Source organism: Chiloscyllium plagiosum, chromosome 3 (assembly GCF_004010195.1).
Source record: "Chiloscyllium plagiosum isolate BGI_BamShark_2017 chromosome 3, ASM401019v2, whole genome shotgun sequence".
NCBI classification, from domain to species: Eukaryota; Metazoa; Chordata; class Chondrichthyes; order Orectolobiformes; family Hemiscylliidae; genus Chiloscyllium; species Chiloscyllium plagiosum.
Genome location: NC_057712.1, coordinates 36,332,573 through 36,359,268, shown reverse-complemented (window position 1 = coordinate 36,359,268; position 26,696 = coordinate 36,332,573). Strand labels below are relative to the sequence as shown.

General features: G+C 41.3%; 1 protein-coding gene across 2 annotated transcripts in view; it reads right to left on the bottom strand.

The window, feature by feature from the left end:
- The window catches only part of tbce (tubulin folding cofactor E), a 61,580-nt gene extending 49,565 nt beyond the window's left edge, over positions 1–12,015 (bottom strand). The window contains exon 1 of one of the 2 annotated variants that reach the window (XM_043679874.1): positions 11,891–12,015. The gene's annotated coding sequence lies outside the window, so the exon portion shown is untranslated. Of the gene's footprint in view, positions 1–11,166; positions 11,398–11,890 lie in introns of those variants that run through there. The other variant, XM_043679864.1, reaches the window with a different exon arrangement.
- Between the last annotated feature and the right edge of the window lie 14,681 nt (positions 12,016–26,696).

Below are 26,696 nucleotides of genomic sequence, written 5' to 3'. Positions count from 1 at the left end.
CTCCTGAATGGTCTAGCCCTAATTCTCAGACTATGTCCCCTAGTATAGCATCCCCAACCAGCGGAAATAGTTTATCTTGATCTACCCTGTCTTTTCCTGTAATATCTTGAAGACTTCAATCAGATCAATCCTTAGCCTTCTGAACTCGAGAAAACAGGCCTAATCTGTATAATCTCTCCTCAAACATAATTCCTGAAGTCTAGATACCGTTCTTGTAAACCTATGTTGCACCCTCTCCAAGACTAATAATATCCTTCCTAAGAATACAATCATAGTTTATGTAATTAGTCTTATTCCCTGTTTTTCCCCCACAATTCTGTGATTTACCTCCCACCTTTACCAATTAGAGTCAGAGAGATAGATGTACAGCATGGAAACAGACCCTTCTTGTCCAACCCGTCCATGCTGACCTGATATCCTAAATTAATCTAAATGCCATTTGCCAGCGTTCAGCTCTAAACCCTTCCTATTCATTTACCCATCCAGCTGCCTTTTAAATGTTGTATTTGTACCAGTCTTCACTACTTCTGCTGGCAATTCATTCCATACACATACCATTACCTACGTGAAAATCTTGCCCCTTGGGTCCTTTTCAAAACTTTCCCCTCTCACCTTAACCTATGCCCTCTTGGTTTGGACTTTCCAACCTCTGGGAAAAGACCTTGGCTATTCACTCTATCCATGCCCCTCACAATTTTGTAAACCTCTATAAGGTCAATCCTCAGCCTCTGACACTCCAAGGAACATAGCCCTAACCTATTCAGCTTCCTCCTATGGCTCAAACCCGCCAACCCTGGCAACAACTTTGTAAATTTTTCTGAACCCTTTCGTTTCGCAACATCTTTCCTATATTTGGGAGAACAGAGCTGAACACAGTATTCCATAAGTGGCCTAACCAATGTTAACTACAGCCACAAAATGACCTCCCAACTCCTATACTTAATGCATTAACCAATAAAACATACCAAAGACATTCTTCACTATTTTGTTTACCTATGACTCCATTTTTAAAGAACAATGAACCTGCACTCCAAGGTCGCTTTGTTCAGCAACACTCCCCAGGACCTTACCATTAAATGTATAAGTCCTGCTCTGATTTGTCTTTCTAAGATGCAGCACCTCACGTTTATCAAATTAAATTCCACCTGCCACTCCTTATCCAACCTGATCAAGGTCCCGTTGTACTGAGGTAACCTTTTCTGCTGTCCACTACACCTCCAATTTTGGTGTCACCCGCAAACTTACTAACCATACCGATGTTCACATCCAAATCATTTATATAAATAACAGTGGACCTAACACTGATCCTTTGGGCACACTGCTAGTCACAGGCCTCCAGTCTGAAAAGCAACCCTCCACCACCCCCCTCTTTGTTCCAACTTTGAGCCAGTTCTGGATCCATATGGCTAGTTCTCCCTATACTTCAATGTGATCTAACCTTGCTAAACAGTCTACCATGAGGAACTTTGAATGACTTTTTGAAAGTTGTTTCGAATTTGCTTTCATTACCCTATCAGGCACTGTATTCTAGATTGTAACAATTTACTGCCTTAATCTCCCTGCTGGCATTTTGGTAATATCTTTACTCCTTTGTTTTGTGATTACTGACTCTCCTGCCAGGGAAACACTTTCTCCCTATCTACTACTCATAATTTAGGGACAAAACATTTCCGCTTAATCTTCTTGTAAAATCATTATAATATTTGGCTCATTAAGTTCATGCCTTTTAAGGAGAACAACCTTGATTTCTCTGAACGTGAACGAAACAAAAGAGATGGTTGTTAACTTCAGAAGAGCGCGGAATGACCACACTTCCTCGAACATAGACGGCTGCCCCATGGAGATTGTGAAGAACATCAAATTTCTTGATGCCCACCTGGCAGAGAGTCTCACCTGGTTCCTCAACACCAGCTGCATTGCCAAGGAAGCCCAGCAGTGCCTCTGCTTTCTGGGCAGACTGAGGAAAGCCCACCTCCCATTCCCTATCCTCACCACATTCTATAGAGGGTTCATTGAGAGTACTCTGAGCTGCTGCATCACTACCTGGTTGGGGGAATTGCACCATCTCAGATTGTGAGAGCCTACAACGGATAATGAGGACAGCTGAGATCATCGGGGTCTCTTTCCCTCCATTACAGATATTTACACGACACTCTGCACCAAAAAGGCTCACAGCATTGTGGAAGACGCCATATGCTCCTCGCTCAAACTCTTCTCCATCCTGCCATTTGGCAGAAGATACCGGAGCATACAGTTTCTCATGGCCAGGCTGTCGAACAGTTTCTTCCCCCAAGCCATCAGGTTCCTTAACACTGTATGATCGGACTGTTTTCCATCCCAAATTCTTTGCACTGTTTTGAATTGCTGCTAGAACAATGTCTATTAATTACCATTCTTTTATTACACTGTAATTTGCGTGTTTTGCATTTCTTATGCACTTTATGTCACCCTTTGTATGATTGTGTAGTCTGTGCTGTCCATGTAGGTCCTGGAGGAACGCTGTCTCTTTTTGTTTTACGGTATCAGTTATATATGGTAGAAATGACAAAAAGAAGCTACTCTACTTGTCTGCATCTGCTCTAATACCTTGACATAGTCATAAAAACATCTTTCCTAAAGTGTGTTGACTAGAACTGAAGACAGTACACCAGCTAGGACATTAACTAGAAAAAGTTAAAGATAGCATCAAACTTCAAGAAAAATGCATATAATGAAATTATGGGTGGCAGTTCAGAAAATTCTACAGATCAAAAACTACAAAGTTTGACAAACATAAGAAGGAGGGAAAAATTAAGAAATACATCTATCATAGGAAAGGTTAGAAGCTTCTGTTGAAGATGTAATAGTAGGGAAACTGTGCAAAATCAACATGGTTTTGTGAAAGGAAAATCCTATTTAAACAACTTATTGGAGTTCTTCGAGAAAGATGGGCTGTGAATAAAAGGAACAAGTGAATGTACAAATTTAAAATGGCATTTGATAAGGTATGCCATATTATAGTAGGCATAAATGGCTCATTTTCTAATTAGCAATATGTATCAAATGGTGGGCCATTGCAGTCCTGAGGCCTCAACGTTTTAAATTTATGCAAGTGGTTACCAAATTTGCTGTTGCCACAAAGATAGGTAGGAAATTAAGTTGTGAAGAGGAAATAAGGAGGTTATAAAGTGTTTCAAATAGATTTAGAGTTGACATAGATTTTGGTAAATGGAGTATAATATGGAAAAATACAAAATTGTCCACCTTGACAATTATCAAATTGTTTAAGAGACTGCACACCTCTGAAATGCAGAGCAATCTAGTTTTCTAGTAAATTACTCGGTGGGGGGGGGGGGGGAGAAACAGTATGCAGATACAACAACTAAATAGACTTAATATAAAGCTTATTGTTTACTACAAAATAAGTAAACAAGAGTACAAAGTTAGGGAAGTTATACTTCAGTTGTACAGGACATCACTGATATTAAATTTTGTTTTCATTCATTTGTGGGAAGTGAGCATCACCACTAGCCAGCATTTATTACAGTCCCTCGCTGCCCTTGTGGTAGTGAGCTCCCTTCTTGAACTGCTTCAATTCTTGTCGGTAGACCAAGGATGCCATTAAGGAGGGAATTGCAGGGGTCTGGCTCAGGAAAAAGTAAAGGAATTTGGAGTACTCTGTAGGGTACTGGTTACCTTATTAAAGGAAGAATGTAAAAGCATTGGGAATAGTTCAGAGAAGGTTTATAAGACTAATAGCTGGAACAGGCAGATTATCTTATGAGGAAAGGATGGACAGGCTAGGCTTATATCTTTGGAGTTTAGAAGATTAAGAAGAGATCGAGACATACAAGATGCTGAAGGATCTTGATGGCAGATGGAGAGAGAACATCTTCTGACAGAATCAGGAACTAGAGGTCACCCATGTAAGACAGAGATGTGCAGAACTTTTTTTCTCAGAGGATTCTGGGTCTTGAGCAAAGGCAAAGGAAGCAGAGTCCTTGAATATCTTTTAATGAAGAGACAGATTCTTAATAAGCTAATGGGTGAAAGACTTTGAGAGCTGATGGGGGTGTGGAATAATCAAATCAGCCTATAAAAGAGACAACATATTGGAGGCAACTTTGACTTAGTCTTGCTAAAGGTGGCCTAAGCAGCCAAGAGGCATGTGATTCCCTAAGTATGAGTTATAATTGGCACCAATGCAAAACACTTTATCTTGTTTTATCTTATCAACCTGAATTAATTAAATGATTGTGTTTTGCTAGTCATTAAGATTAGAGATAAAACATGCATGGTAAAGAACAATATACAGCAATATCATAACTAAAACATTACAGTGGTATTCTCAGGTATAGCTGCACTGCAGGGAGAAGTCTGTATTAGCAATGGTAGAGTAGCTAATAGGATGGCAGGTTCTATTGTGGGTATAATGGGGTTGAATATGTTGACAACCCAACATATGACTGATATAGCACTAGAATGCTCTTGTAGCCTGGCAAATTCGGAATAAATCAGTGACTGAGGTCAAAGTGGAGAGGTAATGGATAACTGTGAACAGGGGACAGCACAAGGTGGGCCAATGAGTTTCAGACATTAAGATCCAAATCTCTCACTGAGGTTAGATGTTCTGAGTTTAGAGCCTGGAGATGAAAAATCTGAAATGTGAAGTCAATTTCTCACATTCGATCAGTTCTAACAACTTCTCCAAACGAGAGACAGGAAAGGTACAGACCTTCATTCTAGTTCAAGTGGGTTGCTGGAAGCCCAGTAATTGGATGAGAATTAAATTATGAAATTTATAGAGTCATACAGCACAGAAACTGACCCTTTCGTCCAACTAGTCCATGCCAACCATGTTTCCAAATTAAATTAGTTCCACCTGCCCGTGTTGGGCCCATATCCCTCCAAACCTTTCCCATTCATATACTTAGTCAAACATCTTTTAAATGCTGGAACTGCACCTGCATTTACCACTTCCTCTGGCAGTTCATTCCACACACTAACCACTCCCAGTGTAAAGAAGTTGCCTCACAAGCCCTTTTTAAATCTTGGTCCCCTCATCTTAAAAATATACCCCTGAGTTTTGAACACCCCTTTCTCAGGAAAAGCTATTAGGCTAAGAACATAGAACAATACAGTGCAGAACAGACCCTTCGACCCTCGATGTTGCGCTGACCTGTGAACTATTTTCAGCTCATCCCCCTACACTATCCCATCATCATCCATGTGCTTATCCAAGGATTGTTTAAATCTCCCTAATGTGGCTGAGTTGACTACATTGGCAGGTAGGGCATTCCACGCCCTCATCACTCTCTGCGTAAAGAACCTGCCTCTGACATCTGTCTTAAATCTATCACCCCTCAATTTGTAGTTATGCCCCCTCGTACAAACTAACGTCATCATCCTAGGAAAAAGACTTCCACTGTCTACCCTATCTAATCCTCTGATCATCTTATATGTCTCTATCAAATCCCCTCTTAGCCTTCTTCTTTCCAATGAGAACAGACCCAAGTCTCTCAGCCTCTCCTCATAAGGCCTTCCCTCCAGAACAGGCAACATCCTGGTAAATCTCCTCTGCACCTTTTCCAATGCTTCCACATCCTTCCCGAAATATGGCCGCCGGAACTGTACACAATATTCCAAGTGTGGCAGCACTAGCGTTTTGTATAGTTGCAGCATGATATTGTGGCTTCGGAAGTCAATCCATCTACCAATGAAACCTAACACACCATATGCCTTCTTAACAGCACTATCAACCTGGGTGGCAACTTTCAGGGATCTATGCACGTGGACTCCAAGATCCCTCTGCACATCCAAGAATCTTTCCATTGACCCAGTACTCTGCCTTCCTGTTATTCTTCCCAAAGTGCATCATCTCACATTTAGCTGCATTGAGCTCCATTTGCCACCTCTCACCCAATTCTGCAGTTTATCCAAGTCCCCCTGCAACCTGTAACATTCTTCCAAACTGTCCACTACTCCACCGACTGTAGTGTCATCTGCATCCACCTGTGCCTGTGTCTAAGTCATTTATAAAAATGACAAACAGCAGTGGTCTCAAAACAAATCCTTGTGGCACACCACTCATAACCAGACTCCAGGCAGAATATTTTCCATCAACCACCACTTTCTTTCAGAAAGCCAGTTTCTAATCCAAACTGCTATCCAATCACCCTCAATCCCATGCCTCTGCATTTTCTCCAACAGCCTACCATGTGGAACCTTATCAAAGACTTTACTCAAGTCCATGTATACCATGTCAACTGCCCTACCTTCATCCTCATGCTTGGTCACCTTCTCAAAAATCTCAATGAGGTTTTGTAAGACACGACTTGCCCTTGACGAAACCACGTTGACTATCTGAAATCAAATTGGTGCTTGCTAGATGATTATAAATCTTATCTCTTATAATCCTACAACAAAAGTCAGGCTCACTGGTCTAAAATTCATCTCTACTGCCCTTCTTGAACAAGAGCACAACATTTGCAATCCTCCAGTCCTCTGGTACTAAACCTGTAGACAATGACGACTCAAATATCAAAGCCAAAGACTTTGCTATCTCCTCCCTAGCTTCCCAGAGAATCCTCGGAAAAATCCCATCCAGCCCCAGGGGTCTATCAGAGTCCAAGTAATCAACATCTACCCCTCTGCCCTCATCAATTTTTTTGATTACTTCCTCAAAAAACTCAATCGAGTCTGAGACATGATTTGCCTTGCACAAAACCATGCTGACTATCCCTAATCATTCTTTGTCTCTTCAAAGCACGTAAACCCTATCTTTCAGAATTCCCTCCAACAACTTACCCACTGTCAATGTCAGACTCACAAGTCTATAGTTCCCAGGCTTCTTCTCACAATTAAAAAGTACAACATTAGCCACCCTCCCGTCCTCAAGCACCTCATCTGTGTTCATAGATGATACAAACATTTCAGCTAGGGCACCCGCAATTTCCTCCCTAACTTCCCACAATGTCTTTAGATTACATTACATTACATTACAGTGTGGAAACAGGCCCTTCGGCCCAACAAGTCCACACCGACCCGCCAAAGCGCAACCCACCCATACCCCTACATTTACCCCTTACCTAACACTACGGACAATTTAGCATGGCCTATTCATCTGGCCTGCACATCTTTGGACTGTGGGAGGAAACCGGAGCACCCGGAGGAAACCCATGCAGACACGGGGAGAACGTGCAAACTCCACACGGTCAGTCGCCTGAGGCGGGAATTGAACCTGGGTCTCTGGCGCTGTGAGGCAGCAGTGCTAACCACTGTGCCACCGTGCCGTCTTGGGATACACTTGATCTGGTCCCAGATTCTTATCTGCCTTTTTGTTTACTAAGACTTCCAGCACTTCCTCTTCTAAGATGTGAACTGTTTTCAAAACATCAATATTTATTTCTGAGTCTTCCAACCTCCATTTCCATCATCACAGCAAAAAGTGACGTGGAATATTCATTTAATAGCTCTCCCATCTCCTGAGATTCAACACAAAGATGACTTCATTAGTCTTTACGGGGCCCTAGTCTCTATAGTTGATCCTTTGTTCAATGTATTTGTAGAATCTCTTTGGATTATCCTTAACCTTATCTCATATTCCCTCTTTGCCTTCCTGATTTCCCGTTTAAGAATTTCCATACACTCTTTCTATTCTTTCAGTGATTCATTTGATCAATTCTCTATCTAATATATGATTCTTTTTATTTTTGACTCAAACCTCAATATCTTTGTTCATCCATTGTTCCCTATTCTTATCAGCCTTATCTTTCACTCTAACAGGAACATAATGTCTCTGAACTCTCATTATCACACTTCTGAAAGCCTCCTACTTGTCAATTGTCCTTTTACCTGTGGACTTGAGAAAGTTCTTCTCTCATACCATTAAAATCTGCCTTATTCAAATTAAGAACTTAAAATAGTTATGGAAAAAGGACAAACGTTCCATAAAAATTAAAAACCTAAAGTGTTTGCCTATTATCACTTCAGTCACTTGCTCTGTCTTGTTACCCAAGAGGTTTTGCTCCTTGTTATTAGATTTGCTCCTTCTCTAGTAGGAACATTTACATATTGATAAATAAAATTTTCTTGAACACATTTAACAAATTCCTCACCATCCAAACCTTTAATACTATGGCAGCCCCATAATTAGAAAATAATTCTGGTAGTTTTTTTTCAGTAATTCATTTGATCATAGCATTTTTAAGTGATAGAAAAACCACTGTTAATGACTGGTAAATGATTTTAATCAACATTTAAGTTTTGGGGCAAAGGTTAGTGCAAAGTAATTGAAAACAAAAGAATATCAGTGAAGAATTTCTTTTAAATTAAAAGAGCTGACTTGCATTTATTTCATTCCTTTCCGAACCTTAGGACATCATAATGCATGTCAAAGCCATGAAGTAACTGAGGCATAGTGAATGTTGATATGCAATGAATTATGGCAGTAATTTTGCCACTGAAAGTTCCCACAAATGCAGGGGAGAATGAGCCCTCTTGGGAAAAGCTCAGTTTGGAGCATCTGCAGAGCCATGGCTTAAAGGACTGTAATGTTTGACTTTTTAAACTTTATTTCTTTTATTTTTCTACTTCTGTAACTAAGATTTTGTACCTAGGTATTTTGTAGCTAAAGATGGCACCATGTGTGGTGATGTTGAACACTTTACTCTTGTTTCACTGTACTCTTGCACTCTGTACTTGCTTACACGTGTGAATAAAACCTAAATCTAAACTGCAAATAACCTGTTTAGAGATCGTGGCTGAAGCACTGATATCGTTCAGAATGTGGGAAGAACTCTTCCTTCAATACTTGCTTCTTAAGACCATTAGAAAGGGTGGTCAAAAACTTGAATTAACATGTCAACCGAAAGGTGGCACTCTCTCCATTGCGATTATGTCTCCAGAGTAGAGCTTACAATCACAATCTTCTGACTCAGAGGCAAATGAAAGTGGGATTAGAATAGTTGAGAAAAGAGTCTTAGATTTACTGCTAAAGGTACACTGGGGGAAGACTGAATTGAGAACTGAACAGAAGGAAGTGGCGAAATGCTGGTTTAAAAAAATCAAAAGAGCAATGGAGTAAAAGGCAATGTACAGCTCCTTTGCATAAAGGAGCTTAATATAGAAAAGAATAGAGGTGGTCTCCAGGTTGTGAGAAGATAGATAGAAATGCGTTTAAGATTCTGATCTCTGGGAAGGAAAACTACAGCAAGGTTAAAGAAGAGGGGAGATTCAATATTAATTTAAGCAGTATGATTTGATGGTGACTATTTGGAATTTTGAAAATCTTCAATGTCTTTGCCACTCTTATCCCAGTTTAGCAGTTTACAATTTCAGGCTGTCAACCTATAACTCATGGAATGCCATTATTTACATGTTTATTAATTACTTAGATGAGGAAAATGCATATGCTATACTGAGTTTGCAGATTAGACAAAAAGAGGTGTGAAGGCAAATGGTGAAAATGACAGTCAGCAGACAGAAAGTGAAAGGAGTGGGCAGAAACATGACAGAATGTGTGCGCTTATGCATCTTAGCAGGAAGAATAAATGACTGAATGTTGTTTAAATGGAGAAAGACGGCAAAAAGCCACAACACAGAGGAATTTGGGAGTCCTTGTGCATAAATCATAATAAGGCAACACACAAGTTCATCTGGTAATATGGATGGCAAACAGAAGGTTTGTCTTTATTTCAAATGGAATGGATATTAAAACATTGTTACACAAGGCATTAGTAAGATCACTCCTGGAATATTGTGAACAGTTTTTGGTCCCCTTATTTAGGGAAAGATGTACAGCTATTGTAGGCAGTCCAAAGATGGTTCACTAGTTTGATTCTGGATCATATATATGTGTGTGTGTATATGTGTGTGTGTATGTGTGTGTGTATGTGTGTGTGTGTATGTGTGTGTGGGGGGGGGGAAGAGGGGGGTTGCCTTAGGGGCTTACACTCTGAGGAAAGGAGTACAATAGGTTGGGTCTACACTCATTGGAGTTTAGAAGAGCAAGTGGTGACATTATTGAAACATACAAGCATCTTAGAGGACTTGACAGGTGGATTTGGAAAGGTCGTTTCCTCTTTTGCGAGAATCTCGGATCATAGAGCATAATCACAGAATAAGGGCTCACCCGCTGAAGACAGAGAGGGTAGTGAATTTGTAAAATTCTTTATCGCAGAGGGCTGTAGAGACTCAGACATTAAATAAATTCAAGGCTAAGACCAGGGAATTTTGAACCAGTAAGGATTATGAAGAAACTGCAGAAAAGTGATTGAGGGTGATCAGAGGTGTAGATTTGATTGGGTGAATGACCAACCTTGCTGCCAAGTCTTGTGATCTTAAAGACAAGCGTAGGAATGATTCAAGGCTAGAGGGGTGCTGTGGAACACATACCCATGGCATTTGACAAGATGATCCTGCAACTGTTATGGAACCAATGGGAACACACAGCCCATTTCCACCACTAAAATTGATCATGGTTGGTCTGTATCTTAACAGCATCGACTTTCCTTGGTTCCCTAATCTTTAATACTCATACCCAGGAAAAACTCAACAATACATATTTGAAACTGTTAATACAACACCCAGCCTTAACAACCAAACCGTGTGGGAGATAGGGTGCAGAAGAGATGTACCACAATGTCACTTGGGCTGGAATTATTTAGCTTTGAGGAGAAACTAGATAGGCTGGGGTGGTTTTCCTTGAAGGAGAGTAGGCTGAGGTGATCTGACTGAAGTGTACAAAGTGATGAGGGGCACAAAGAAGAGAAATCTTCCAAAGCACAGGGGTCAAGAAGTAGGAATCACGTTTTTTAAAGGTAGGGGACAGAGCTTTAGACCGGATTTGAGGATTTTTTTCCCCTTCCAGATGCGGGTGGTATATAGAACTCACTGTCTGAAAGGTAGGAACCCTGATGACATGTAAGAACTATTTAGATGAGCCACAGCAAACAAGATGACAGAACAAGTGCTGGAAAATGGAATGAGAATCGATGGATGTTTGATCGGCGAGGACCTGTGTGTCATCCCCGTCAACAGTCTCTCTAGTGGTTAGGAGTATGTCTCCTTGTCTGGACTGTCTCAGCAGAGGTTAGTCCAGCTCTGCTTCTGCCTTGACAGGTGACACTGTGGGGGCATTTCCATCGTCCATCCCCCCCCCCCGGGGCAGGTAACATTAGGACATACCTCACTCAGGCCTCCGTGTTAAACCCACCGTGACCGCGTTGGCGAGAGGAAGACCCGACCCGACCCGACCTCCTTATCCGCTTTGGCGCTGACAGGAGCCTTTGTCGCCGTCTTCCCTGCCGCCAGCCTGCTCGGTCCCGCTCCGGGCTCTGTCACTAGGGCAACCCGCGGCCGGAACTGCTGTCAGAGCGCAGCGGTTTCCGCGTCGGAGACATTCCGTGAGGCAACCGAGCGACATCACTTCCGGGGCAGAGGCCTGTTTCTGCGCCCTCTGCTGGCTGAAGGTGCGCGGCGCGGCCCCGCGCAGGCGCCTGCGGTCCTTTATCCTTGAATAGATTTAAAGTTTACGCTCCTTTATTTTCCTCCAGCAGAGGAAACAGTTCTTTTGAAAGTGTTGGTTTTATTTAAAGTTTAACAATAAATAAATAAAGTATTGTGGTTAGTAGATGTGAAGTGAGCGGAAAGTAAAGTTCCCAGGACAGGAACAGCACAGAGTGACAGTCCCCTTCCTCCCACTATTAATAAATAATAAAATGCAGGTTTCAGCCACATTCTTCCCATCTAACTCTCCCAGCACCGGGTCAGCAAGGGATTAAAAACATCGGATAAACCTCCCGCGATGTTTTCAGGAATCCAAAAATAACAACAACAGGAGCAACTGTTATCAAATCAAAAACAAACCAAAAGGTCGAATGGAAACGTATAGAACAAAACAGAAACTTACTAAATCAAAACACTGTCGTGTGGGCCAGGCCCTGCGGCACCGGCGGCGGCCCTCACGCCCACCGCCCCTCCAGCGTCACCCGGGCGCAGTCAGGCAGGTCGAGCCCCTCCATGGCCCACTCTCTCTGTCCTGGTTCATGTTCACCTTGTCCACCCCGATGGGGATGGGGGAGATGGTACTACACACATCTGCAGTAGCTGGAATTTGAACCCAGGCCTCCTGGCTGAGAGGTAAGGACACTATCACTGAGCCACGAGCGCCCTAATATTATGTTTAATACTACTATTCTAACAACCAGCTGGGAACAAATACAAGTGTATTACTGGTCTTGTCTCAACAATTCCATTACAGGCCAAGGACCTAGTCTATCACTTGTGTTTTAAAAGGAGTGATCCAACTCAGAACTGGATATTTTGTAAGCAATTTGTTCACAGATGTGATGATAAATCTCTGGAGAAGGTGGGTAGTGGGGACCTGAATATCTTGCCTTACGTTCAGGCTCTGCAATAGCAAAGATCCTCCGAGGGTTACAGAACCAGTTTTTTAAAAAATCAATACATTCATATACAACATGTATGTCTGGCATACTCTGATATGAACTGTGACCTTCTAACACTACCACTACACCCCAAGAGCACCTAGGGTTACAAATCGTAGAATCCCAACAGTATGGATAATAATCCACCCAGACCTATTCCCCTATTCTAGAATTACCCCTAACTAAGGCAACTAACCGACACATCTCTGAACACTGTGGGCAATTTAGCATAGCCAATTCACCTAACCTGCACATCTTTGGATTGTCGGAGGAAACCGGAGCACCCGGACAAAACTCACACAGAAGTAGGGGGAATATGCAAAGTCCACACAGGCACCTGAGGCTGGAATCGAACGTGAGTCCCTGGTGCTATCAGGCAGCACTGCCAACCACTGAAGCACTGTGGCGACCCTATCAAAAGCAGATGTTTTCTGGTCAGCCTTTTAAGGGATGTTATTAGATATCTTTTGAGGAGTTGGGACTTGAATCTAGGCCTCCTAGTTCAGAGATAGGGACACTATCACTGCAACTGAAAAGCCCTAGGTTACAAAAACCAACTCTTAGATATTTTCCAAATCAACAGATGTTAATGCACACCTCTTGAAAAAGGTGTGATTTGAACCCAGGTCTCCTATCTTGAAGGTAGGGCCACTACCCCTGTACCAAAAGAAGGCCCTAATATGAAAAAAACAAGTTTTTATGATCCATTTGTTCAGAGATGTTATTATAGCACAGGTGGTACCTGAACCCAGACCTCCTGCTGCAGGTGATAAGGACACTACCACTGGATCACGAGGGCCCAGACGATGACAAACGCAAGGTAGATGATGGAAGTGAGGTTACCTATGACCTGATCGACAGAATTACCTTCTCCTACTTCCAAAGTCGTGGAGAAAGGGAATCAAGCTGACTTTTTAAAACACTGTTCCCCTGACCCCAAATTGATCAACCTCAGTCTTCAAAACTTCAATTGTACTTTCCACTGCTGTTCCTTATCCTGCACAGAAGTAGACTATTTATTACTGGTGCAAGTACTAAATGTTCCAGAGTCAGCTGTACCTAGCTTGGCAGAATGTTCGAGAGAGAATGGGCACTGGAGACCAAATGGTGTGCAGTATATTTGTTACTGATAAAAAGTAGTTCCTGGCATACATCCAGACTCCTATCTGGTAACTTTACAAATCCTGGCAGATGAATCTTCACTCGTATCAAACTATTGGCAGTTGGAATCCCGAATATTGAGGACGCAATATGACATCTGTCTAGATCTAGTTGTACTGCAGGTTACATTTTTGTGTTTTTGAAAATCTTAACCACTTTAAAAACTATAGTTCAAGATCAAATGTCATAGTTACAAGTGTCAAATGGGCTCCCAGTCAGGAACCCAGTACAGTAGGGTCAGTGAATAGAGCATATGGATTAAAGGCAGATGGGAAGGGAAAGGGGAATTTTCTTAGCCACTGCTCAGTTTATGATCTAATGTCCACTTTCTAAAAGGGAAATGGGAAATGATTTAACTGTGTTTATCAAATTTTCTTCAAAACGTTGATGAAAAAACTGCAGGGAAATCGGGGCGAAAAGTAGAGTGGAACTGAATAGATCTTGGATGGGCTGAATGGTCTAATTCTGTCCCACATTTTTGTAAGCGATGAGAGGACAAATGAAATCCAGAAAATTCCTAGAGGCCTGGTATTCAAACTGAAATTCCATTAACCTAAACTTGGATCCCATTTACCAACCTCCGAAACTGAACTGGAAATGGTATTACCCTCAACAAACCTAAGCACATGCGCAAACTGGACAGAACAACAAAGCTCCACCACAGGCTCACTGATGTTAATGTCACAATGCTGGTCCTTTTTATAAGGTTACTATGCCCTTGTGGTTCTCCTCTCTCCCCACCCCCCTCCCCCCCGCCCCCACACCCCAAAGAGGGAGTAATTGGTCAGGCTCCAACAAGGGGGGCGTTTGAAAAGTTTATTGGGGCCCTTTTTGTTTACCCCCAACAGATAATGCTTCCAACCAAAGGTTTGCACGTCTTTTTTTAAAAAAAATGGTATAATCAAAGGAGAGTGGCTAGCTCGCCTTCATTTAGATTAGGGAAGTAGTTGCGTAAGGGGATGTATGAAAAAGGCTGAAGTCTCTCTTCTGACTTCATAACCTGCAAGCTTTCTGTGATTTTTACTCTCTGTGCTCAGGGATGTGTTTATTGGGAGTGTTGCAACTATTTGTTTTGGAACAGCATCAAGGCAGGATAGTCTGCCTGGCTTGGATAGGAGAAGTTATTCAGTATTTTAGTTTCTGTTCTTTACATAATGAAACAATTTTGTAAATAAATTCAGTTTAAAACCAGTAAAATCACTCAATATCCACTGTACGCTTACCTAAAACAAATAGCAAAGTTATAGTCTGGGCTGCCTGCTTGAAGTGTTTTAAGGGGTCAGGCCTGGTCTGTAACACTACCATGGTGACAAAATACCTAAAAACATAAACGCACCAGCTCAGTCAGCAAACAGACAACCTGATCTACAACTCGAGTTACAAATATTCTCCAAGATCTCAAAATCCAGAAAGGTTAAGTCAATTCTGCAACTAAGCACTCAAAATTCTAGCTGAGATTTCACAAATCCTTCCCAGTACAAGCTTACTTTCTTCAATCACACCTGGCATTACCATGTGTGGCACTGTGATGTTGACCATCAGGCTTCTAGGCAAAATTAATTCTAAAAATGCCATAATCTCCAGCAGGGTAACGATACTTTAAAAGGAAGAACCAATCTTTGTGCCTTTCCTGAACATCAGACATCCCAGAGCTTTGCAGCCAATGAAGTATACATGCTGTTTTAACATCATACAGCACTGAATCAGAGCCTTCAGTCCAGCCAGTCCATGCTGAACATAATCCCATCTACTTACTCCTGGCCTAGATCCCTCCAAACCTTTCCTATTCATGTATCTATCCATGTGTCTTTTAAAACATTGTAATTGTACCCTCATCCACCATTTCCTCAGGAAGTTTATTCTACAAATTAATGACCCTCTCATCTTAAAAATGCACCCTCTCGTATTGAAATCCCCAAGCCTTGGGAAAAGACATACCGTTAAATTTTTAGAATGAGAGGTATAAAGTTATCAGATCAACTCTTGACCTCCTATGCTCTAGTGAAAAGGTCACAGTCTTTCTTTATAACACAAACCTTCTAGACCCAGCAACATCCTAATAAATCTTTTATGAACACTCTCAGCTTGACAATAGTAGGAAACGTTAGGTGCAATTCTTGTACAGCACGCTTCCACCACCAGATGCTGAACAAAATCATTTAAAGTTGGTTGATAGCTAAATGTTGATGCAGAACCCTGGAGAGATTTCTCCTGCTCTTCATATAATGCTGTGGAATCTCTTCTGTTCACCTCAGATGACAGATGAGGTGCCAGGTCCTCTTCGTACCACATTAATAGTGTTAGGGTGAAGCATATGTCCAAGTCTCTGGAGTGGGTTACACAATAAACAAACATAACAACTTCATACCACAGAAGCACAAGTATCACCCACCAAGCCACAGCTCATTGTGGTAGACATTAACCTCAGTATCAATAGGCTTAGGAAATGTCTGTTCTTCAGCTGCACTTGAAATGTGTTATTAAACATCCCTGTAGGAACTCTACTCCTGTGGAAGCATTACAGCCTTCGAAACATCAATCCTCTTTGGAAAGTAAGCTTCAACATAACAGGGCATCAGTTAGAAGTTGCATTGTAAGATCAATTTAGCATAGTATAATAATCCAAAGCATGTCCCAGGAGTATTAACAGACAGAAATTAACCCTGACCAACACAAGGAAAGATGCAAGGCTCAGCCTAAAAGCTTGATCGAAGGGATGAAAATGGGTTTGGGCAGCTTTGACAACTGAAGACTGCCACCAAGTGGTACACTGTGGTAGAAGAGGCTTGATGTGCAGTTGCCCTTGATGTGGTGATGAGCTGTATTCTTGAACTGCCACAAGACTCAATTTGGGAGTTATAGGATTTCAACCCAATGACTTGGAGGGATTGATGTGTAATCATTAACCAATAATGCTGAAATGAACACACTGGGTAATGGGTAAACAATATTCAAATAAATCAAGAGATTTGGAGCTAGGGCAAGGTTATAAAGATGATCGAAAAGATTCCCAATATAAGGTAAAAGTAAAATAAAATTTCAGCTTGAATTCACAATATTACGTATTACATTTCTGGGATCCTCCAAAAGAACTAAAACGGAATAAGATAAGTCAGTTCTTAAGCCATATTTTGGTTCAAACACCTGACAAGAACTGGAGGAGAGGGTTTGAGACGATATTCAGTGCTTTGGCTGGTAAAGGCAGAGTTGTTCAAAGTGAGCACAAAGTTGTTCCAAAATAAAAGCCAGCATTTGTTAATTACCCAGAAGGCAGTTAGGAGTAAACCATGTTGCTCGGGACAGGCAGATTTTCTTCCTGAACGATATTTACAATCAACTGTATCATTTCTGTATTTATTCCATGCATTCTTTTTAAGTAAAAGACGAACTCAGATTTCACCATTTTCCATAATGGGTTTTGAACCATCGTTTCTACAGCTTCTAGCCTGGATTCCTATATTACTAATTAAGTAACATTAACTCTATACCATCATCTTCCACCAAACTCAAGTTGTAGATTCATTACCCCATTCTACAGCATTAAGCACATGAAAAAAAAAGTTTCATTTTAAGCAGAGATAATACAGAATAAAAAATTTCTTATGCAGACTGGTTGATTTATTTTGGAAATGAGCTGCGTGACTGAGGACAGTTCCATCCTGTGCACCTAAAACAGATTTTTATTTGAAAAAGCTTCATACACTAAAATTCATGAAATATACCATGGCATAAATGCCAAGTCAAAAGGAAGACACTTAATGCTATTATTGAAAACAGGAAGACAGGACCAGGTGGGGAGAGAAAACATATCCACTGAAGTTATAAATTTTGCAAAATATTTATTGGATATTTACACAGAGCAAAGTGAATTATCCTTCTTGGGCTGTCCAGGGGGATTAAAGATGACTTCCTTCCATGTTGTATTGTGGTTCCTCAAGTGACTAATTGTCTAAAAGGAGTATGCATGGTGGCATTTTGACAAAATTATTTAAACCAAAAAAAAAGCTACTTTCCTCATTCACACTAAAAACTTGATGGAGTTACAAAGTAAATAACATTAACAGGTGATTTTTTAATAACCGATCCTTATTCAATTGATCATTGAGACTTAAACATTTTGCTAAAAGATGAGTGTGTGTATCTCAAAGATGCAGTTTAACACCAGTTCTGATATTTCTGGATCATTCAATACAAGGTAATTACCTCCAGGTTCTATCTTACACTTCACTGGTAGTTAGGAGCCCATATATTTGAGAAGCTAATTTCCTCTTGTGCTCTAAGTATCCAAGATAATACAACTGACCCAGATAACACATCACAAGCAAGTTTGGGTTAGATTAGTATCAGTATATTAAAACCAGACATTTACAGCTTATGAATAAGGTGAAACTTGCTGTAAATGTACAAGTCAATTTATATATACTACAGGTAAACAATCCTTTATCCAAAATCCAAAAAGCTTCCAAGTCTGAAGGTTTCTTTGTGAAGTTTTTTTCTCGTTAACAGGGTTGTTTGGCGTGCAGTCAACCCAAATCGACACCTACTCGCATGTCACTTAGATGAGACGTGGGGGGCAGGCCTCCATTCTGTTTCAAGCCCGTTTACTCAGTAAATGTGTTCCTCTGGTAAGATTTTCAAAAATTTCACATTCTGAAATTCGAAAAATTCTGAAAACCAGCTGGTCCTGAGCATTTCAGATAAAAGGATTGTGCATCCGTATTTGCAGCTTGAAGTTGTACAACAATATTACTGGTTTTCCATGACTGCAGTCTTATCCCTCTGGGAATTCCTTGGTGCTGGTGCCCTACCACTGGCTGCACTCCTTCACCAGTGGCACTAAGTACGCCAATATGTTATCGTAGATTTTGTCACTGGAGGGAGTCTTGAACTAAATGTTCACGACAAATCCACAGTGCTGCAAATGAGAAGGAAACAAATGTAGTTGTCCTTACTCAAACCTCCAAGAATGCTTCGTGAGATCTCTGTACGTTTGGCTTATCGTCGGTGAGCTGTTACTTTCCCTTCAAGCTGTGTATCTGCCTTCTCTTGGCAGTGTGGCTTGTCTCCTAAATAGAATCAACGATATGCAGTACGGAAATAGACCTTTGGTCCAACTTGTCCATTCTGACCAATATCCTAGAATTAATCCAGTCCTATTTGTCAACACTTGGCACATATCCCTCTAAACCCCTCCTCTATTCTTATACCTATTCAGATGCCTTTTAAATCTTGTAATTGTACCAGCCTCTACCACTTCTTCTGGCAGCTCATTCCATACACTCACCATCCTGTGAGAGAAAGTTGCCCCAGGTCCCTTTTATCTCTTTCCCCTCTGCCCTCTAGTTCTGGGGTGGTGGAGTGGGGGGGGGGGGGGTGAGGGGAGAGAAGGAGGAGAAGAGACCTTGTCTATTTATCCTATCCGTCTCAATGCCTGTCCACCTAAGACTGCACTTTAAAAGCAACTATGAACCTGCACTCCAAGGTCTCTGTTCAACACTCCCCAGGATCTTACCATTAAGCGTACAAGTTCTGCCCTGATTTGAATTTCCAACGTGTCGTACCTCAATTGTCTAAATTAGATTCCACCTGCCACTCCTTGGCCCATTTAATCAAGATCCTGTTATACCAAGGTAACCTTTGTTACTGCCTACTGCACTCCAATGTTAGTGTCATGTGCAAAATCAACCATACCTCCTACATTCACATCCAAATCACTTTCTCAAATCTACGGCATCCTGAATGTAGGTGAAGTGCAAGCTGCCTTGCATACAGTTAAATAGTCAGTAACTAACTTCTCCAGTGTTGAAATTCAGATTTCTGCACAGCTTCAATTGTAGCCGCTTGCACATCCTTAAATCACTGCACTGATGACTACTATGCTTCCTGCTTCCAAGCAGCTCAAAGTTTTTTAGATTAGATTTTTTTTAGATTACATTACAGTGTGGAAACAGGCCCTTCGGCCCAACAAGTCCACACCAACCCGCTGAAGCGAAACCCACCCATACCCCTGCATTTACCCCTTACCTAACACTACGGGCAATTTAGCATGGCCAATTCACCTGACCTGCACATCTTTGGACTGTGGGAGGAAACCGTAGCACCCGTAGGAAACCCACACAGACACGGGGAGAACGTGCAAACTCCACACAGTCAGTCGCCTGAGGCGGGAATTGAATCCGGGTCTTAGGTGCTGAGGGGCAGCAGTGCTAACCACTGTGCCACCGTGCCGCCCACGCCAATATGTTATTCCTTCCCTAAACCCATTTGTTACTTCTCTCTTCAAGAGCCTTCTTAAGCCAAAGCTTGGGCACATACCCTAACATCCACTTACACGAAAGACACGAAGCTGTTCATGTTAAAACAGTAGAAGATACTGGAAATACCATGCGGATCTGGCAGCAGCTGAATACAGTGAATTAATGGTTCGGAATGCTAAATTTTCATCTCCCATCTCTGTGTGACTTAGATAAAGCTCCCATGAAGCACCTTGGGGTATTACAGTACATTTAAAACATGTCCCACACAAATAAATAGTTATTCATTCCTAATGTAAACAGAGACAGTTAGTGATCCTAAGTGGTTCAATAATTAATGAATAAATTATCTTGCATTCAGAATTTTTCATTAAACAAATGCAGTTGTGCTCCATGTGGACTTTATGCTCCACACATTTACAAAGTGTGTTTCTTAAAAGGTACTATATTTTTACCTAACCAATGTTTTCTATATTTGAAATCCATTCTTAAATTGACAAAGGAAAACAGTGTTGCAAGTAAAGTAGGTTCAGTTCCAGGGAGTGATTTTTGTTGGAGAATACTTCCCCGTTGAAAAAACAAAGTGTTCCATTTCATTGGTGCAATTGAAATTAGCACAAATTGGATAACATTAATCACCTTCCTCATTCCACAACTCCATAATAGGACTCAAAATGTTTGGGGAATCCAATTGTTTTTGAAAATCATTTTCAAACATTTCTGGGGGCTTGCATTAATTGTAAAAGGGATCAATAACAATTTTGGTATAAGTCATACTGGCCCGTGTGATCTTCAAATTTAGAAGATCCTGACAAGATCAGTGAGCATGACAAGAGTTTGCTCAAGCTTGCCTCAAAAAGGGAAGACGGTGAGACAGACTGGGGGGGGGGAAAAAGAGGTTGGAATTCTGCTTGGAAGGACTGAAGTTTGAACTATGCAGGCAAGATGTATTGCCTACTTACACCCTGCAATGCATAGGATGAGGAGTAATAGAATTTTTCGCTTGGAGTCTTCTCCATGAATTAGTAAGGTAAGTAGATCTTATTGCTCCACCATTTGCCTATCCTGATAAGCTTTCACCTCCTTTCTTAAAAGAACACAATCTAACTCAGTCTTAAAAACATTTAAAGATGCTTTGTGCATGGGAAATCATCTCAACTTTATGTTTAAAAAGGTGACAAAGAACTTTAAAGGCAGAACTTTATGAATCCTTATGAATTTCAGCAAAGCATTCAACCAGGGTCTGCATAGTATACAGGTTAGATCAAGGTCCACGAGCTAGCCAGCCAATTGGATACAAAATTAGCTTGAAGTAGGAAACAGAGGTTGATGGTGGAGGGTTGCTTTTCAGACTGCATGTTTCTGACCAGCAGTGTCCCACAAGGATCAGTGCTGGGTGCACTGCATTTCGTCATTTATAGAGATAATTTGAATGTGAATATAGGTGGCACAGTTGATAAGTTAACAGATGAACCAAATTAGGTGGTGTAGTGGACAGCGAAGGCAGCAGGGTCTTGATCAGATTGGCCGGCTGAGTGGCAGGCAACATATAATTTAAATGTGAGGTGTTGCATATTGGAAAGGCAAACCATGGCAGGACTTACACATTTAATGGTAGGGTCCTGTGGAATGTTGAAAATGTGTTGCTGGAAAAGTGCAGGTGGTCAGGCAGCATCCAAGGAGCAGGAGAATCAACGTTTTGGGCAGGAGCCCTTCTTCATTATCTCCAGCATCTGCGGTCCTCACTTTCTCCTGTGGAGTGTTGTCAAACAAAGACTGAGTCTAGATGCATAGTTCCTTGAAAGTGGAGTTGCAGGTAGACAGGGTGAAGGCAGCATTTGGCATGCTTGCCACCACTGGTCAGTGCATGAAGTTTGGAGTTGGGAGATTATGTTGCAACCGTACATGGCACTGGTTCAGCCACTTTTGGAATACTGCCTAAAATTCTGGTCACCCTTCTATAGGAAGGATGTTACAAAACTGGAAGGGGTACAGAAAAAAATTTACAAGGATGTTGCTGTGACTGGAGGTTTTGAAGTATAGGAAGAGACTGAATAGATTGGGGCATTTTTCCCCCGGAGCGGAGACTGAGGGATGACCTTCTGGAAGTTTATAAAATCATGAGGGGCATAGATGGGATGAATAGCCAAGGGTGGGCGAATCCAAAACCAGAGGGTACAGATTTAAGCAGAGAGGGGAAACACTTTTCAAAAAAAAAGAGGGGCAATTTTATTTCCACACAGAGGGTGGTGAGTGTATGGAACAAGCTGCCAAAGGAAGAGGGAGAGGTGGGTACAGTTACAACATTCGAAAGACATCTGGATGGGTTTATGAATGGGGGGGCGCTGGGTCAAATAGGACTAGGTCAGATTGGCAAGTCTAGTGGGCACAGACAAGTTGCAGCGAAGGGTCTGTTTCCATGCTGCATGACTGCTTGCAGTGCCTTGGGGAAAAACAAAGAAGTGTTCCAAAGGCTCAGGTCACTCAAGATGCAAAACAAAATCTGTTCAGTTCTTTTTCCAAAGTTTCGCACACGACATGCAATTTGTGCACGTCTGCGAACCATGCTTGTACAAGCTAGGTGATCCCATTTGACACCACCACCACCCCCACCCCCAACCCCCACAGCATGCAAGGTAGAGTCAAAAACAGCATGGAACAAAGAAAACACATCCCCTTCGTACAGGTCAGTTGGCCATGCTTACAGATGCTTTGGTTAGTCTCCCACAGTCACATGCCACTCAAGACAATCTATTCTCAGTCACAAGTTACCCCAGGTACAATGGCAGGTGGAGATCATCCCTCAGATAATGCAAATGCTAATGCCCTAATCCTGGGGAATCGTTATGCAGACTATTTCCTGACTCAGATTCCCCAAGACTCTGCAGGTGCAACATACCTCTGGCCAGAAAGTATTTCTGAATGGAAGCAATTGAACGATAGTTTAAATTGAGAATAGCAGGGGAGTAATAGCAAATGACTAATTGGAGCGAGAGTCATTCGCATTCTTTCAGGATTGTTGTTCCTACCCAAAGACAATGCAGTTTAACCCTTTAATATTAAATGGGAATCTCTCTCTTGATATTAAAGTAAGTCTTTCAACATTACACTGCATATGGCCAAGTCTTAAAAGGGGTGACCCTTTAGTTTGAAGTAATGAAACCTAGTTCTATATTCTCCTACAAAACATCCCTTCCATAATCAGTGTAAAGACTCAACAGAAACACATGCCTCGAACAAATCTTCTCAAATTCTCAAAGTTACAAGCCTAATCTGTCCAATCTTTCTACAAGATACTATCTAATTCAGCTGTGTAGTAAACCTTCTTTGAACCACTTTCAACTCATTTACATATTTGCTGCATAGGTTATTTTTGCGATTTATAACTCAACCATGATTAGCGTCAAGGTGAAAGTGCACTTTTTTCTGAAGCCTTTGTAGTTTATCCATTTTGGGCTCAAATCAGTAATAGTTATTTCAGTTTCTGGATCACTAAGAATCACCGTACAGCAGATCATCTTTGAAAAGATGTTCAATATCATGAAGGATTTTGGTAAATAAAGGATAACCAGCAGCAGTGGATCAATAGGTAGGTCTCAGATTTAGAGTAATTTGAAAAGAAGCTAAGTACTAGTCAAGATAAATTTACAGACTTCACAGTATTTAACATTCTGGCTACCAGAATGGAGAGGATGAATTGCCCATCACTAGGTTTTAAGGCAAGTGCTAATAAAGGCCAAATCTTCTCAGCAAATCTAGTAAATCACAGGGATCAATTTTTCCAAAAAAAATGTTGGTATTCATTGCTGTCTAAAGGCATTTCAGAGAACTTTGAAGAAAATGCCATTACAGAGGCATTGGAGAAAAGTGGCATTCACCCTTCCAGCAGCACACTGCATTATTTCAAGCAGTTACAAAATTCAGTCTGAAACAGTATGTGCCTGATGCAGCCAAGACAGCAGCTATCTATTTCCAGATAAAAATATCAGAATAATGCAACATTTTAAAACACAGACTGGCATCCAAATACTTCACTTGAAGCACTATAATCCAGCTGAGAGACCACCAACACCAGCAAAAGCTGGACAAAGTATTGACATTAAAAAAGATACTGGGGAATAAACAAAAGCTACTTAAATGTGAGCAGGAGGACCAAAGGATAGTAACAAAATTTAGTTTTACATAACGCAATGATGAGTTTTGTTTTCCAATTCACTCATGGGATGTGAGCATCATTGGTTGGCCAGCATTTACTGCATGTCAAAAAACCACAGCTACGAGAAATCAAACAAAGGTTGCTGGAAAAACTCAGCAGGTTTGACAGAACCTGGGTTGGGAAAGCAGAGTTAACATTTCCAAACCGGTGACTCTTCCGGAACCGAGGGTTACTGGACCCGAAATGATGAAGGGCTTTTGCCCGAAAATTCGATTTCGAAGCTCCTTGGATGCTGCCTGAACTGCTGTGCTCTTCCAGCACCACTAATCCAGAATCTGGTTTCCAGCATCTGCAGTCATTGTTTTTACTCTCTCCACTGCCAGACCTGTTGAGTTTTTCCAGCAATTTCTATCTATTACCCATCTCTAGTTTCTCTTAAGATGGTGGTGAACTGCCTTCTTGAACTGCTGCTGTCCGCATGCTGAGAGTTGAACCACTGCCATTAAAGGAGGAATTCTAGGAGTTTGACCCAGCAACAATGAAAGAATGAAAATATATTTTTCATGTTATGATGCTGAGTGGCGAGGAGGGAAACTTGCAGCTACATATCTTGTGCTATGAATCTGCTGCCCTTGTCCTTCTAAATGGAATTTATCATGCGTTTGGAAAATGCCGTCTCAGGACCTTTTGAATTTCTGCAGTGCATCTTGTAGATAGATTTTCAGATTGCAAAACAAACATTTAGCATTAAAACCACCCAAAGGTGAGAAAAGTGCTTTACAGACAAAGTACTTAAACCATTATCATAATCAGTGCTCCATGGTATATATTCTCTCCATGGCTGCTATCTAACCTGCTATGATCTGCAACATTTGTTGTTTTCAATGCAGATTCCAGCATCTGCAGTAATTTGCTCTTACATTTGTTTAAATGACAATGAGGATAGTTGGTCAAGCCACTGGTAGAACAACCCTGTTTTTCCTTTGAGTGTCATGATATGTTCCCCAAAGATGGTAGGCAGAATCTGTTGAACAGTCAATCAGTAAAACAAGCCAACAGACAAGCAGCACTCCTTCAGTAACTACATAGGGCAGATGTTACTTTAGGTGGCAAAGAACACATCAGCCTACAAAGGGTAGCATCACTTGGGTTACAGAATTACCTACAGTGTAGATGGGGACCATTCAGAATTTGGGGTAAAAAAGACAGTCACGCTCAAGTCCTGAGGTAAAATGCTTTCAGTTCCTCAGGTGAGAGAATCTGCCCAACTCCCTTATAAAATTACATACAGAATAACTTCTCACGACTTTTCATGAGGGAATCCCAATCCTGACAAGTCAGTTAAAAAAAAATCCTAGATCTTAGTTAAATCATTTTAATTATACATACTTTGATTATTGGCACATTTGTCACAAGGGATAGTTTATCCCCAACTACACTACCAAAAATGTCTCACCTAGAAAACCTCTACTACCTGAACATGAATTTTGTTTCAAGGACAAGAGTCTGATCTTTTCCAACCTCTTGTTACAGTTGAAGACCTGCATCTGTTAACGTCCTAGTCAATTTCTGATAGCCTGTCTAAAGCCTTCAAGTCTTTACTAAATCATGGCACCCAAAATTATCCACAATACTAGAGCACAGACACCTAACCAGGTACCTTATAAATTTCTACCACAATCCACTTTATATTTTTTAGATTAGATTTTTTAGATTAGATTACATTACAGTGTGGAAACAGGCCCTTCGGCCCAACAAGTCCACACCGTCCCGCCGAAGCGCAACCCACCCATACCCCTACATTTACCCCTTACCTAACACTACGGGCAATTTAGCATGGCCAATTCACCTGACCTGCACATCTTTGGACTGTGGGAGGAAACCGGAGCACCCGGAGGAAACCCACGCAGACACTGGGAGAACGTGCAAACTCCACACAGTCAGTCGCCTGAGGCAGGAATTGAACCCAGGTCTCTGGCGCTGTGAGGCAGCAGTGCTAACCAATGTGCCACCCACTATTTATTTTCTACTTTTATTTATAATCTGAATTAACTAGTCTTCAACCCTCCCACCAGACTTTTCAGGCACGTAATTTTTAAATGTTCTATTCTCACATTATCCTTTCACAAAACCTTAATGTTTGTCTGCACTGAATTCTATTTGCTATGCTTCTGCCCATTCTATTATCCAGTTTGTCTTCTTGAACCCAGTCACAATACACTACATTGCCAAGTTTTAGATCATCTACAAATCTTATAATGCACCACATTCCACATCTTATAAAAAAAAACTTGGTTGAACAATTCCATCAGGCAACCACTTGTTTAACATTGTTCAGTGAAAGGAGAAAGTGAGGACTGCAGGTGCTGGATATCAGAGTCAAAACATTATGTTGCCGGTCAGGCAGCATTTAAGGAGGAGAATAAACATTGAGCATAAGCTGTTTATCAAGAATGACTGATGAATGAAAGATCACCACCACCACTAGTTTTGAATCACGAATAATCTAATAGCAGTAGCTGCATGGACTAAATAGTTAACACCATTAAAACAGTCTTCAGAATCAGTGCCAAGTCTCAACACATTGACCTTAATATCCTAAGTGCTAAATATAATCCATCTCAAACACCAAGTTGATTCAGGGACACTTGAGGACAAGTCACCAAATCAAAGCACATTATCACTGACTCCTACCCT